General features: G+C 45.6%; 1 protein-coding gene across 5 annotated transcripts in view; it reads right to left on the bottom strand.

Moving 5' to 3' along the window:
- The window catches only part of WWOX (WW domain containing oxidoreductase), a 983,070-nt gene that overhangs the window by 934,634 nt on the left and 33,754 nt on the right, over positions 1-14,682 (bottom strand). The gene's annotated exons all lie outside the window — the stretch shown is intronic.

Below are 14,682 nucleotides of genomic sequence, written 5' to 3'. Positions count from 1 at the left end.
AAATACCCTACAAAGCACAGGATGGTCCCCCACGAGGGGGAAGCACCTAGCCCAAAGTGTCAGCATGGTTGAGGTTGAGCCCCATCCCCAAGATGAAGACCAAGCCATAGGAAGAGATCACAGCACAGTCTGCTGTTTAATGACCATCTGAGAATGAGCAGATCCTGCGCTCAACACAAAGAATAAGGAATAAAGACTCAGACATGGTCACTGTCTTTGAAGAGTTCATGGTTTCTCTGCCGCTCCCCAACGCTCGCTCTCTCTCTCTCTCAAAAATAAATTAATATTCAAAAAAATTTTTTCAAGTGACCACACCAAATGTTGGCAAAGACGTAGAACAACCAGGAGCCTGCACACCACACACTACTCTAAGGGCGAAATGGCGTGTCTTGTGAGCTGTGAGAAAGACCACACGGCAAACCCCGCAACAGCGAATGAACCAATCCTACTGGAGGGGGCAGGAACGTCATTCAGCCAACGCCATGTCAAACGGCCACCGACTGCTGTTTCCAAGATACCGTGAAGATGTGTGAGAGATCCGCATACCAGTACCTCGCTGAGATAGCCGTGTGAAAGAGTCTAGCAAAATCCATCCATTCTTATCTCCCACAGATCGAATCTTCACGGAGGCCAGTCTATTTATATAAACTAGCTCTCAAGGGAAGCCAGCAAAGCATAGTGGAAAACTCAAACTCAGGAGTTCGACACACTTACGTTGACCGCAGCTCTAGCTATTTATAAGCTGTGGGCTATGCCTTTAACCTATCAGAAACCCAGCTATCTCTCCTTAAAATGAGGAGTAAGTAGTCAACTTACACTAAGAGCCTAACATAAAAATAGTAGGTAGAAAATAAATGTGAATTCCCAGTTCTTTCCAAAATCCTCAGGTCCTGTGTCTCCTCTGTGACTTGCAGGACCTATCAAATATAACACAGTCATTACGACTGAAAACTTAACACTCTCTCCTCCATCTGCTCCCAACAGCAAACCCAGGAGCTGACTGGCTTTAACATCAACCAGAATTTAAAGAAATTAGCTATAAGACCCACCATTCCATTTGTCTGAATACTGGCTCCAGAGCACACGCGACCTTGACTGTGGAAACAACTTGAGCTATTTTTCAGGTTATGCCAAGTTCTGCATCCCAAATATTCACTTAACGTTATCTAAGGAGAACCTCCTATATTTGAACCTGATGTTCACATACTGCCCGAAGGATTTCACATCTGAAACAGTTAACATCTAAATCTGTTTTCACCCTCTCTGGTGTATGTGGTGAAAGCTGCTTGAAACCTTATCTTCAAGCCATGAGGCCAGAAGACAATAATCTGGAATTTACTAATTTTGATCCGTGATGCCAACTTCACCACTTACCACCAGTGGCAAAGGATACCTAACATCATGGGCGAAAGAGAAAGAAGTAAAGCACCAGGTTTTATAGCCCAGCTGTTCCGAGACTGGACGGGGGCAGGCCTAGGACAAAATCTTGCTAACCGATGTGCTACATCAATCGGACTAATGAAATACTGACAGCCATATGGAGGGAACATGAAGTGGCCAAAAATGACTTCACTTGCACTCCTAGGACTTTACACACCCAGAAGAGCTTGTTGAAAATGGCAGACTCTGTGTCCCTGTGAAACGTCCAGGTCAGAGCAATTACCAGAAGTATTTTTTGTCACATTTTCATCAGAGGGCATAGGAAGAAAAAAATGATGCGGAGGAAGAATGGGGGACACAACACTCAGCCATTGGTTAGCAACCATATTTTTAAAGGACTGAGAGAACACTGATACAATGCAGGGCCAGGCCCCCCCGGGGCTTTATTCATCCATTCACCAGGTTAACTGTAAACTCTGTAGAATCTGTGCCTTTCTGATCTCTGTATCCTATAGGACTAACACCCATTTGGATTCAATAAATATCTGCCCGAGGAATGAATGGTTCTTACAGGTGACTAATAGGCTACAACTCTGGACTATTTCAAAGCAATCCAAGTTGTTTCAAACAACACGGACGGCTCCCTAACTTCCTTTTTACCAATGAATAAAATATTAAGATCCTGCAAAACAGGGCTCACCGAGGTTTTGAATGACACTACCTGGCAATCTGTAGGGGAAACGGCATGTGCATGTTCTATCCGAATTTATTTTTCCAAACAAGTCTCTTAAACCATGCTACTAACTCACTCGACAAAATGACCTACAGCAAAGGAGTTTTTAGTACCAAGAGGAACACAGACCACAGATCTGCACCCTCTCTGCTTTATGGAATCCCTGGCTGTGGTTACCAAGCAGCCATATACTCCTGTGTTGTGGAGAATTACCCTCTGGCTCTTACATCTTCCTTTATCTGAGCACCGCGCTACATGTTGCCGGTCACCTTTTAAAAGCTGCAAGACACAGCTCCATTTTCTTATCCTTTACAATTGCCTTTGGAGCCCCAACCAAAGCATGGAGATTTCAAAAGATGAAGGTTTAACAGGAAGGACAGTAACACTAACACTCCTACAGTAAACCATCTCTCTAGCGTGTAGAGTTCTATAAAAAAAAAAAAAAAAGGAGGAGGAGGAGGGAAGAGGAAGGAGGGAAGAGGAAGGAGGAGGAAGAAGAAAGAGGAGGAGGAGGAGTGGGGAGGGGGGAAGAGGGGGAAGGAGGGGGGACAAGGAAGGTGGAGGGGGGAGGAGGGGGGTGGAGGGGGGTGGAGGGAGGTGGAGGGGGGTGGAGGGGGGTGGAGGGGGGTGGAGGGGGGTGGAGGGGGGTGGAGGGGGGTGGAGGGGGGTGGAGGGGGGTGGAGGGGGGTGGAGGGGGGTGGAGGGAGGTGGAGGAGAAAAACAAGAGGGAAAGGAAAAAAAAAGAAAGAAAAAAAAAGTTTAATAATGCTACCTACTGCTAGAGTCCCGGCAAAGCTCATGAGAATAGCATCCCTCATGCTCCTAACACCGAGGCTGATGACCGGTTTAATTAGCTAAATGTACTTGTGCTGAGCCAATCGTGCTCAGTGCCAAAGTTTGTGCAAAATAATGAAGGCAATGGTTTACTAAATTTAATAACCTGATTCATCTTATAAAAAATTAACTTGATGACAATGTTTAAATTGAACCGGCTTAACTACACGGAGGTGGCAAGTGCGTTCAGAAGAATATTTAAAGCTAATAATATAAAAAAAAAAAAAAAACAGAGAAGACGTTTTAAAACAATGGGCACCATCCGCTTTCTAGCACTTGTTACGTCTGATCCAATCGGGAAGAGTAAGTGGCCATGAAGGTTAACATCTTGCTGTCGGGTTTAAAGATTTGCATATAAACATTAAAATACCATAAAAAGGAAAACACTCCCCCCCTAAATGTTAAATACCTGCTTTCTCACACTAGATTTCATTCTCTAGAGTGGAGGCTACAAACTGCTCATCAAAGGATCAATCAAACCCACCGCCTGTTCTGTTTGGGCTCAAACACTGTTTCCCCCCCTCCCCCTCCTCCTCTCCTCTCCTCTCTTTCTTCCTTCCCCTGTTCTACTTCCCACTTTCTCTTCCTCCCTTCCTTCCTAATATGAATTAGTCACCAGGATCAAAAAAAAAAAAAAAAAAAAAAAAAAAAACACCCAAGAGATTATGTATCTGAGGGAAGATGTCCACCTTCTCTGAAAAAGCTTAGGACAGGACCACACGGGGCCCCTAATCGCACTGCCGCCCCAGGCTAGAGATGGGGTCTGTGCCCTCCTGTTGGCCATGGTCACCACCCACGCTGCTGACTTTACCTGCCAGACCCTTGCAGGCATTCGATGCTCGCGCACACACGATACAGGTAAGATTCATGCTAGACACAATGCTCAAGCGTGGCCACAAAACTGCCTCGGTCAGAATTTTCACATCCGAATTATCGCATCTCAAAGAATGCTTCACACTGACCGGCTCAAGACTTTATTGGAACCCCGTCAGGTCCCACTCTGTCAAGCATGAGAACATCAGGATGCCAGCGACACCCCGCAAGACCAGGAGGCAGCACTCGCTTTGCGCTGGGAAACGCAGGAGAATGACCCGGGGACCTCTAAGAATCAGGATCCGGGCTGCACATTTCGTGACCTGCCTTCTTTGCGTTTCCCAAATGTCACTGAGCGGGAGCAGAAACTCTGGGCGAGAACCATGCTGGGACCAGAGGATGTAAAAATGAACCAGTTGAGGCAAGAAAGGCCAAGACAATATCATGGACTGGAGACGGGGCCCGCATGAATGAGGAAGAGGGAACATGACAGAAGAAACCGTGTCTGGCAAGCAGAAACTGTGGGGTCCTGGCAGCTGGCAGGGAGCTGTGGAAGAATGTGGGCAGAGAGCAGCACTAGGAAGAGTAATAATTAGTATCAGTATTATAACTAATGACATGTTATACAGTGATACGTATTATATAGTTAAAATACTAATTATCATTATTATTATTTTATTCACTTAAGATCCCTCCGGTGGTCATACAGAAGGTGGGTAAGCTGAAGACACTGAAGCCTTGTGAACAGCCAGGAAGGGATAAGGTATCCTCGTAGGCTGAACAACTAAGGGAAAAATGAGAAAATAATCTGGGAGGTAAACATCGCACCAAAGCCTGACGACTGCCTGAGTCTAGGTCTGAGGGAGAACCCCATGTCTCCACAGATGCCAGCCCGGCCCCGGAAGAGGTTGTCCACTGGTTTACGCAGGCAGTGAATGTGGAGGAGGAGGGGTGGGTTTGTGCGTGGCGGTGGAGGGGGCGGGTGGAGCAGGTGACCATCCCCGGTCCAACTCACTGGCAGGACAGATAAGTGGGGACAGAGTCATGGATTCCTCAGGCACAATGGACATCAAGGTGGGAACCCAGTCCTCACAAATACGGACAAAGACCCTAGTTGCTAAGAACAAGGTCAGTTCTTTCCCTAGCACTCAAAGTCTCCTTCTGGTTTGGGTTTTTTTAATTTTCTCCATATTGTGGATTTACTTGGGCAGTGTCCCCATTTACTGTAAATTATGGTTTTAATTATCATTTTTATTAAGATGCCCAAAGGAGTTGGGGCTTACAGCACCCGTAATTTCTAATGGGTTGTTATTATTAATTTATAATTGAGAAACACTGGAGACAAATGATACTTGCAAATGCACACAATTAAAAGGCCGGGAAGAAGGTGATCCCCGCCCCCCAACATACCACTACAGCAATCTTTAGGAATGAACGGATCAACAAGTTGCAGAACCTTCCAGCACCCGCCAACTCCCCCACCCTGGAGCTCTACCAACGCGTACAGAACAAGGTGAGCCTGAGGTCTTTCATCCTGAGTTAGCTTTGCGGAAAATTCAAACCTGGGGACAACTTTTGTGTTAATTCACCACTGCGTTCAGCTTCCCCAATATCCTCCCTGTAAGTACAAGGACCGAACTTCCCAAAGTGATCTGATTCATGTGAATGAAATTACGGTGACTCCATGTTGACCACGATGCTGAAATCGACGCTCTGAGGGCACTTCAAATGAAGGTCCAGGAGACATATTCACCAACGCCCTAAGGTCAGTGCCACAAGTGCAGTGACCAGATAACCCACCCTGCTGCTTCTGTCGCCACTTCAACTACCTGAACGTTTACATTTCCCTGCCACGCCATCTCAATTACGTAGTTCTCAGTTCGGAAGAGTCACAAATCACACTCGCTCAACACTAACTGTGACGGCCAATTCTTAATAAATTACAAAACTATACGGGCCTCTCCAGAGGAAAATAAGGCATAATCAGCCCTGCTTTTAAATGCATGTGTTATGGACAGCTGGCAACAAGTCCCAGCAATAGCCCTTGTAACATACGCAGGCTTCAAATATAATCGTTTACCAAAGAAAGATACCAACTGGAGAGGGAGGGATACAGCAGCAGGAAATGGCCACGTCACACAGAGCATCTTTTGGAAATACCGCCAGGCTGCATTTACGTGTTTTGGGCAGTGCAACACTAAGGCCGTAAGTTTTCTAAAACCACAGGGTAAATTCCAAGTGACTGTCTGGGATCCCTCAAGAGGCAAGACTGACCCCAGGCTGCCTACTTGTGCTGCCCGAGTAAGTTCTCATCCCACCGGGCAGGGACCGTGTGTACCCCGTGTATTCGGCATTACAGAGAAAATAGTGCCCAAAGATATTATAATTAACATGGCCCTAGGCAGCCCCAGTGAAGACAGACTTTGTAAGGACAACTAAATTGAGCACGGTCCATGCAGATCAGGGTCTGGGGGAACCAGGCAGCCACATATATCAATGGTGGGGGGAACAGGGGAGTGGGAAACAAAAGGACTCAACGTGGCTCAGTTAAGTGAGCATCCAAATCAGGTCATGATCAGCTCAGGTCACTTCAGCTCAGGTCATGATCCCAGGCTCTCAGGATTGAGCCCCGTGTCAGGCTCCACATGGAGTGTGGGGCCTGCTTAATATTGTCTCTCTCCCTCTGTCCCTCTCCCTGTCTCCCTCTGCCTCTCTCTCCCTCAAAAAAAAATTTTTAAATAAATAACAAAATGATTCAACATCTTTGGGGGCAATTGAGTTCTATCTATCAAATTGTACATGGCCACACCCTTTCACCCAGCTATTCCACGTCCAGAAACTTGTCCTACAAATACACTTGCCCATATGAGCAAATATGGGAGAGGAATGTTGCATAAACCAGCATTGCATAAACAACCAAAAAACCGGAATGAATCTAAACGTCCATTTCCCTGTTATACTTAAAAATTTTTTTTAACGTTTTTATTCATTTTTGAGAGACCAAGACAGGGCGTAAGCAGGGGAGGAACAGAGAGAGAGAGAGAGACAGACAGACAGACAGAAAGAATCTGAAGGAGGCTCCAGGCTCTGAGCTGAAAGCACAGAGCCCGACATGGGGCTCGAACGCAGGAACCGTGAGATCACGACCTGACCGACTGAGCCACCCAGGTACCCCTCCCTGTTATATGATTAAGAAAAAACATTGAAATTACAGAGTAACACGTGTGATCCCCCTCGGTGACACACAAAGGTAGGGGAGGGACATGTTTAAATTTACACACTGACTACTTGGGCACATGAGCTATTGGTAGGGGCCTGGGAAGCCTCATTTGCATTTGTAGCATGGATGCCGTTTCCACTTTTAACACACGCGTGTACACCTGAAAGAATAAGAGGCTAAATGCGAATGGCGGAATGTATCTAAGTGATCACAGTGGGCCTTTGCAAATTTTAACACAGAGGAATCAACCCAAGTGAGAAAGCAAAGAGAATACACCAGACGTGTTTTGAGCATCCTGGTTTTAGAGAAGCCCAGAGAAAGAAGGTGAAGAGGAGGATGCGGGAGCGAGCATCACTTCGTGCTGGGCCGCCGCCAGGAGCTTCAGGAAACACATTATCTAACTCTCGGATGCTCTTCACGGCAACCCTACGAAGGACCATTGTCATCACTGCATCTCTGAGAAAACTAACGGGCCCCAGAGGTCTTGGGACTCCCAAGATCAAAGGGCAAAACTGAGTCTAGAGTAGGAGGAGCCCCCTGAGGGCAGGAAAAACCAAGCGGGAACACCACTCACCAGCTCCACTGTCCCCTAATTGCCTCTGCTCCACTCGACTGATAGAAACTGATACGTACTCTTTGTGGCCCTGACAACACATGTTTACGTTTTCGGCATCTGTGTGATTTAAGCTAAATCTTACTGAGCATGGTTGTCCTTCTGAAAGAGAGAAATGGTCCGCACGCCACGGGCTTCAGTGCCAACGGCCGACCAACAACGCCCGTTCCTTTTCTGTGTCATCTTGTCAAGGCAAAGGATTCAGGCCTCTTCAGCTACTTGATTACATAAACGTACTTACTTAATGGAATCTGTCCCCAAACTGTGATGCATTATCAAATTACCTTCTCTCTTATTTAATATTTCATCACAGGGCTCAGAATTAACACCATCCTTTGCTTTCACAAACATTTCTCTGTGCAAGGCCTATGAGACAGGATAACTAATCCGCAGAAATAACGTTTCTCTCCACATTCTCCAAGGTCAACAACGTACAAGCACGGACTTCGCTGAACCCTGCCTCTACACTTTCAACCAGTAAGTCCTTTTACAAGGGACGTTCTTAACACCCTAGGCTTACCAAGCCATGCTCAAACTTTTTCCTTCATTTCTGAAAGGTTTCAGCGCCAAACTTTGGAGATCTTTATTAAGGCCAAAGACAAAGACCTCCCCCCGCAACCACCCCCTCCCCCCTCCCAGTCTCAAGAAGAAAGTGGCATCACGCTGGATTTTTTAGCAAACTGTACATATGGCACTGTTATAAATGCAGGCCAGATCCTTAGGGAGGTAAATAAAACAGGACGAAATAGAAGAAATAAAAAGCAAAGGCTTCCCATTAAACACACACACACACACACACACACACACACACACTCTTAAATCCAGCTTATTGGCTGTAGAAACTAGTATGTATTTTCAAGGCGCTCAAGAAGGTACAGTTTCTTTTACTCTTTGGCAGTAATACAGGAAAGAACATGACAGCTCTGTATAACCTCTCAAATTCAGAGCATGCTACTTTGGCCCAAGTCTATGCTCTTCGGAAGGCAACGCTTTTTTATAAGTAAAAAATCGCACGCATGCACGCACGCACACACACACACACGCACACTCCCCCCGCTGGTGTTACCTCCTTACAGAACTCCCCACCCACAGCAGTATTACCAAGAGAACCACAGTGTCTCTGGTGCTTGCAAGTGGAAACGGTTTACCCTGAAGTTTGGCCTTTTTCACTTTGATGGATTAATTTATAGCCACTTCAAGAGGAGAGAACCCAACTCTGAATCTGCAAGCGCGCTGGATTATGTTACTGAGCAAGTTCATTGTTTTCACAGCTGGGCCAGGATTTCCTTTCACGACGGAGGCCTCCGTCACTTTGCCAGCCCGCTTGAGACGGGGTTCTTTATGCTGCAGAGCAAGCAGGGAGGCCGCCGAGGTCCCGCACCACACTTGTCCAGAAAAAGACCCCTTTCTTTTTTACTTTCTCAACAACCGATGGGGCCATGACCAGCCTATCTCCCAAAGCATTTTCCAATCTTGTCAATTAAGAAGCAGGGTTAGGAAGGGACTGTTCAAAAAAAGAAAAAAACAACTTCTCCATTCCACTGAGAGCTTCCAGAAATGAAAAGCCTTCTCCAAGCCCGCATCTTCAGTGGGAGCAATGCAGCCCGCTTTCTAATTCAAGCCCCTGCCCCCCCCCCTTTTTTTTATTTCAGATCGACCTTGACTCTCACCTTCTAAAAAGTGGTATATTACTTCGCCTCTTGAAAAGATTAAATTCTTTATGCTCCCAAAGTCATGTGGAGGTGCTCAGAACGCCACACTAGGAAAATTCACTTTTTTGAGGCTCACTTTAGAAGCGTCCAAATTGACTTTCATTCTCCACCGCTTATAACTTTGTAAGATGTAACTTCTCGGAAGTCTGACTGAGATTCGGCCGTTGAAACTAGACGTGTCGGGAGACAGGCCCACTAACTCTGCTATAGTCAGACCTCCTCCAGCTTCTCCTTATGCAGAACAAAACCAGGAACTGGACGTTCACTGGCATGGGTTAGGGAGCAATCATTCAAATGAGAGATTTGCTCAAAATGTGCAATAAGGAGACAAAATGTACAGCACTTTAGAGCAGACTGAATTTAATGCAAAAACGCCCAAGAATAATCCTTTACCTTGTAGTCATTAAAGAAAAAGTATCCCTTGTAATCTATATAACCCAGATCATCCAAGAATCTTTAATATAATCACTTTTTTTTTAAGTTTTACAAAATCTAACAGTGGCTTGGCTCTGTGTGTATTTGCATTGTTTGTTTGTTTTTAATGTTTTCATTTATTTTGAGAGACAGAAAGACAGAGTGCAAGCAGGGGAGGGGCAGAGGGAGGGAAACACAGAATCTGAGGCAGGCTCCAGGCTGTGAGCTGTAGGCACAGAGCCCGACGTGGGGCTCAAACCCACACACCACAAGATCACGACCTGAACCGAAGTCACTTAACCGAATGAGCCAGCCACTATCTCATTTTTTTTCTTAAACTAAATTGCCACTTCTGATGAGTCCTCTTGCAATAGTCACACGGTCCACAGCCATCCTGCATGGAAGGTACCAGCAACGCTGGCTTTCAGAAGGGGAAGTACACAAAAGTCTTCACTTCCTTCCACAAGCCAGGCTGCGCGAAACAAAACAAAGCACAAAGAATCGTTACCAGTTTGACGCTTACCTTTTTGATAAGGCACTCTGTAATTACAGTGCCTGGGTCCCCAAGAGACATATAATTCGTAAGAGAAATTCTCCGTTTCTCCATCACTTTTTAAGCTGAGATCTCCTTAAATAGAATCAGACCCACCGACGAGGGGGAAAGGGGAAGGAGTTTTTAGTTTGATAACATTTTGTTTTGGAACACCATGATGAGGGATTAGTGAAACACACCAATTTTAAAATCTACCTCTCAGTAAACGTGTAATCTAACCATCAGCTGTGATCGGGCACCTGCTTGGCATGAATGTCAGAGATGAGCAGGGCGCCTTCCAGCTGAGGCTGATTTTTGCCTGACTCCTGAGGATGCGGCCAGATGTAAATTTGTGTTTGGCTCCCCTCTTACCACTGCCGCCTCTGGGCCAAGAAGGTCCCAGTAGGAGTCCCCACGCAGGTAATATACGAGATTAGGGATTAGGCTTAACTTCATTTCAAAAAAGGAGAGCGAGTGCTCTGAGCTGGTTAAGACACACGGGCCCTGAGAGAGGACTCCAGCTTGCACGCAGCTTCAGTGCAAACTCAGAGCCTGGAGGGGTCTCAGTTCCCAGCAGTGGGAGCCTGTGCAATTGGGGAGCAGCCACAAAAGATTCCAACGGAGATTCGCCCTCCTAGGATAGATAGCTGGAGGAAGCGTGCGCAACTAGATGTTTTATTTGGCTCAAACGTGCAGCCGGCCCCGCGAGCACATAACGTTTTAGAGGCTCTGTTAAGACAAGGTGTACTCGCTTTTCTTCAGTGCTTTAAGACACAGAAAAGGAAACAAGAAATCAAAGAATTTCTTGGAGGCAACACAGAGTGGGAGGCTTACTGGTTGTTATGGACTGAACTGTGTCTACCTAGAATTCCCACTTTGAGCCCTAACCCCTGACGCGACTGTGTCGGAGACGGGGCCTCTGAGGGGGTGGTGAGGGTGGGAGGTCAGGAGGGTGGGGCTCTGACCCAAATACCCCTGGGGCTCTTCTGAGAAGAGAGGCGGCAGAGATGTGTGCACACACACAGGAAAGACCCGGTGAGGCAAGGAGGAGGCAAGCAGAGAGGCCTCAGGAGGAACCAAGCCTGCCCGCACCTTGATCTTGGCCGTCTAGCCCCCAGAACCATGAGAGGTACGTTTCTGCCATTGAATCGCCCAGTCTGTGATATTTGGTTACGGCAACCTGAGCAAACTGCTACACTGCTGCTTTTGACCAGATAAGCTCTCTCCGAAGCTTCCTGGCCTCAACTACCAGGAAGTAAAATCAGAATTTAGGTCATTCCTAAACGAGGCAAGTGAGTAAGGTGGAGGAGATGAGACTTCTATTGGTCAGAAATCTGACTTGTCTTTGGGGTTTCTCTTGGGAAACTGAAGAACATTATCCACAAACAAGAGAGAGTTAAGTCCTTGCCACTCAACGAGTGGCAGCAGCATCAGCTGGGAACTCAGAAATGCATATTCTCAGGCCCACCCACACCTGCTGCAGCAGAGAGCTGGGTAGGTGCTGGGCCCGGTGATCTGGGTTCTAATGAGCCCTTTGGGGCCTTCAGATGCTTGTTCAAGGTTGACAACTTCCAGTCTCGTTAACGCCCAGAACTCCCCTTCTCTAACAACACATGCTGTCTAGTGTTTCACACGTACGCACTATTACATCAAGGTCCCATTTAACTCCCAACGCCGTGGCTGCGCAAGGCTACCACTACCCCTATTGTACAGACAAGAAAACTGAGGCTCAGAAAAGCCAAGGTCCAACAGCTAGTAAAGTGGAAGGGTGAACACTGGACCCTGGGACCTGATTGCCTCTAAAGTCCCTTGCAGATTCCTCCTAGGCAAAGCCCGTCCACTTTCTCTCTGAGCCTTGGTCCCCACCCCTGGGAATCTCATGAATCTCACGGCAGGAAATTATTTACATGCCTTCTCTTCTGACCAATGTCCCATCAGGGTTACTCTTTGGAGTCAGACCCACCGGAGTTAGGCTCCTGCCTCTGTCACATTCTGGAAGCCTTTGAGCCTTGAAAAGGCTGCTGAATATTCTGGGTTGAACTGTGCCCCCCATCCCCACCTCAAAATTCGTATGCTAAATAGGGGCACTTGTACCCCAATGTTTATAGCAGCACTCTCAACAATAGCCAAATTATGGAAAGAGCCTAAATGTCCATCAACTGATGAATGGATAAAGAAATTGTGGTTTATATACACAATGGAGTACTACATGGCAATGAGAAAGAATGAAATATACACAATGGAGTACTACATGGCAATGAGAAAGAACGAAATATAGCAACGTGGATGGAACTGGAGAGTGTGATGCTAAGTGAAATAAGCCATACAGAGAAAGACAGATACCATATGGTTTCACTCTTATGTGGATCCTGAGAAACTTAACAGAAACCCATGGAGGAGGGGAAGAAAAAAAAAAAAAAAAGAGGTTAGAGTGGGAGAGAGCCAAAGCATAAGAGACTCTTAAAAACTGAGAACAAACTGAGGGTTGATGGGGGGGGGGGTGGGAGGGAGGGGAGGGTGGGTGATGGGTATTGAGGAGGGCACCTTTTGGGATGAGCACTGGGTGTTGTACGAAAACCAATTTGACAATAAATTTCATATATTGAAAAAAAAAATTCGTATGCTAAAGTCCTAACCCTCAGTATCTCTGAATGTGAGCTTATTTGGAGATAGAGTCTTTGCAGAGGTAATCAGTTCAAGTGGGGTCATCAGGGTGGGCCCTAATCCACTGTGACTGGTAAAAATGTGGACCCAGCGTGCACACAGGGAGGACACCGGTGGAGCACATGCAAACCCGGGAGAGAGGCCTGGACCACACCCTTCCCTCACAGCCCTCAAAAGAAGCCATCCCTGTGAACACCTTGATTTTGGACTCCTGGCCTCCAGAACTGTTTAAGCCACCCACTCTCTGGCACGTTGTTACAGCTGCCCCAGGAAATTACTATATTTAACTTCTAGGAGCCTCAGTTTCTTCATCTGTACAAGGGGATTATTAAGAAGAGGTTACTCCTTCAGAGTTGTAGGACTATCAAATGAGTTATGCAGAGTTCTCGGCCGGCAGCAAGCTCTCAACACATCAGGCTTATTATTAATACAACATTAGCTAAAACGCCCTCCATGTGATTTATATCTCAAACTTTCCTATAGAAATCTAAACATCTGTCCAGGAGGCTAAATAGAATAAATGATTCTTACCCTCCCTAGTACCTATTCAACAATTAATCACTAGTGCCAATTCCTTCCAAAAAAGCATTTAGAGCAGTATATTATAAACACCCACATACAACACAGGAATTTTAACTAACTTGAAAACCAGAGGTTGCTAGGGACAAGGGGTAGAATAACAAATTGGTGGGGCAAAGAAGCAGAAAGAAAATTTCTGTGGAGATGTAAATGTTCTGTATCTTAATTATGGTAGTGGATTGCTGGAATGTACACATTTGCAAAGGTCACGTGCACAATTAAAACGTGTGACCTTTGTTACGTGAAACTTCTACTTCAAAAAGCTGTTTTTTAAGTGAATGCATATGCCCCTATTAAGAAAGAAAAAAAAAGAAAAAGGTGATCTCCCAGAGAACTAGAGTAAGCTGACTACTTATGTGAGCATTCAAAAATGTTAGCTCGAGCTTCCTGGCAACCAAGGTAATGAGAGGAAATAGAATACTTTATAATGCCCTCCCTTATTAAATGAGAAAAAGCATATCAAATTTTTAGAAGAGATGAGCTTTACTTTCTTAACAACTCTTAAATTTTGCCGGAGAAATCCTTATACGAGAAACGCGTTAATAAGATAAACCTGTGGTTTGCAAACTTTGTCAATTCTAGTCTATTAAAACATGAAAGAAGCCATAGACAAAGTGTAAATGACGGGCATCACTGTGTTCCAATAAAACATTATTAACAAAAGTAGGCAGGGGAGGGCTGGTTTTGATCCATGCGCCATACTTTAGCTGTTGACCCCCCAGAGGAGACAATGCACTTTCAACATTCAATTCCAAGCTGCGTGAAGGCAAACGAGAACAAAGTATGGAAGGACATGTGGCTGACCTTGACCTTTCTAGAACCCGTGTGGATAACAATGACAGAAAACTGAACTTTAGATAGTTTTCAAGATTCTATGAAAGTATCTGTGAAAGAGAATCTCATTAAGACATATATAAAACAAATTTTTTAAGTATTCAATTTGCATCAAAATCTTATTATACTGCCTCACTCTGAATTTCATTCAACTCACTATAACTGCACTGGCTTTTCATTGCAGTGCTGGATGGTTAACTATAAACTACATCCTGCCTCTCCCTTTGTGTGTAAAATTGACAAATGTGTTGTTTTTGGACTCCAGAATTCTGGAGAAAGCCAACTGAAATGAATTAAGATGACTAATGAGTTGATTCTGTTTCCAATCCAACAAAATGTTAATGTAAGAACCAT

Source organism: Felis catus, chromosome E2 (genome assembly GCF_018350175.1).
Source record: "Felis catus isolate Fca126 chromosome E2, F.catus_Fca126_mat1.0, whole genome shotgun sequence".
NCBI lineage: Eukaryota > Metazoa > Chordata > Mammalia > Carnivora > Felidae > Felis > Felis catus.
The sequence above is the reverse complement of the archived record's forward strand: the minus strand, read 5'-3'. Positions and strand labels throughout refer to the sequence as shown.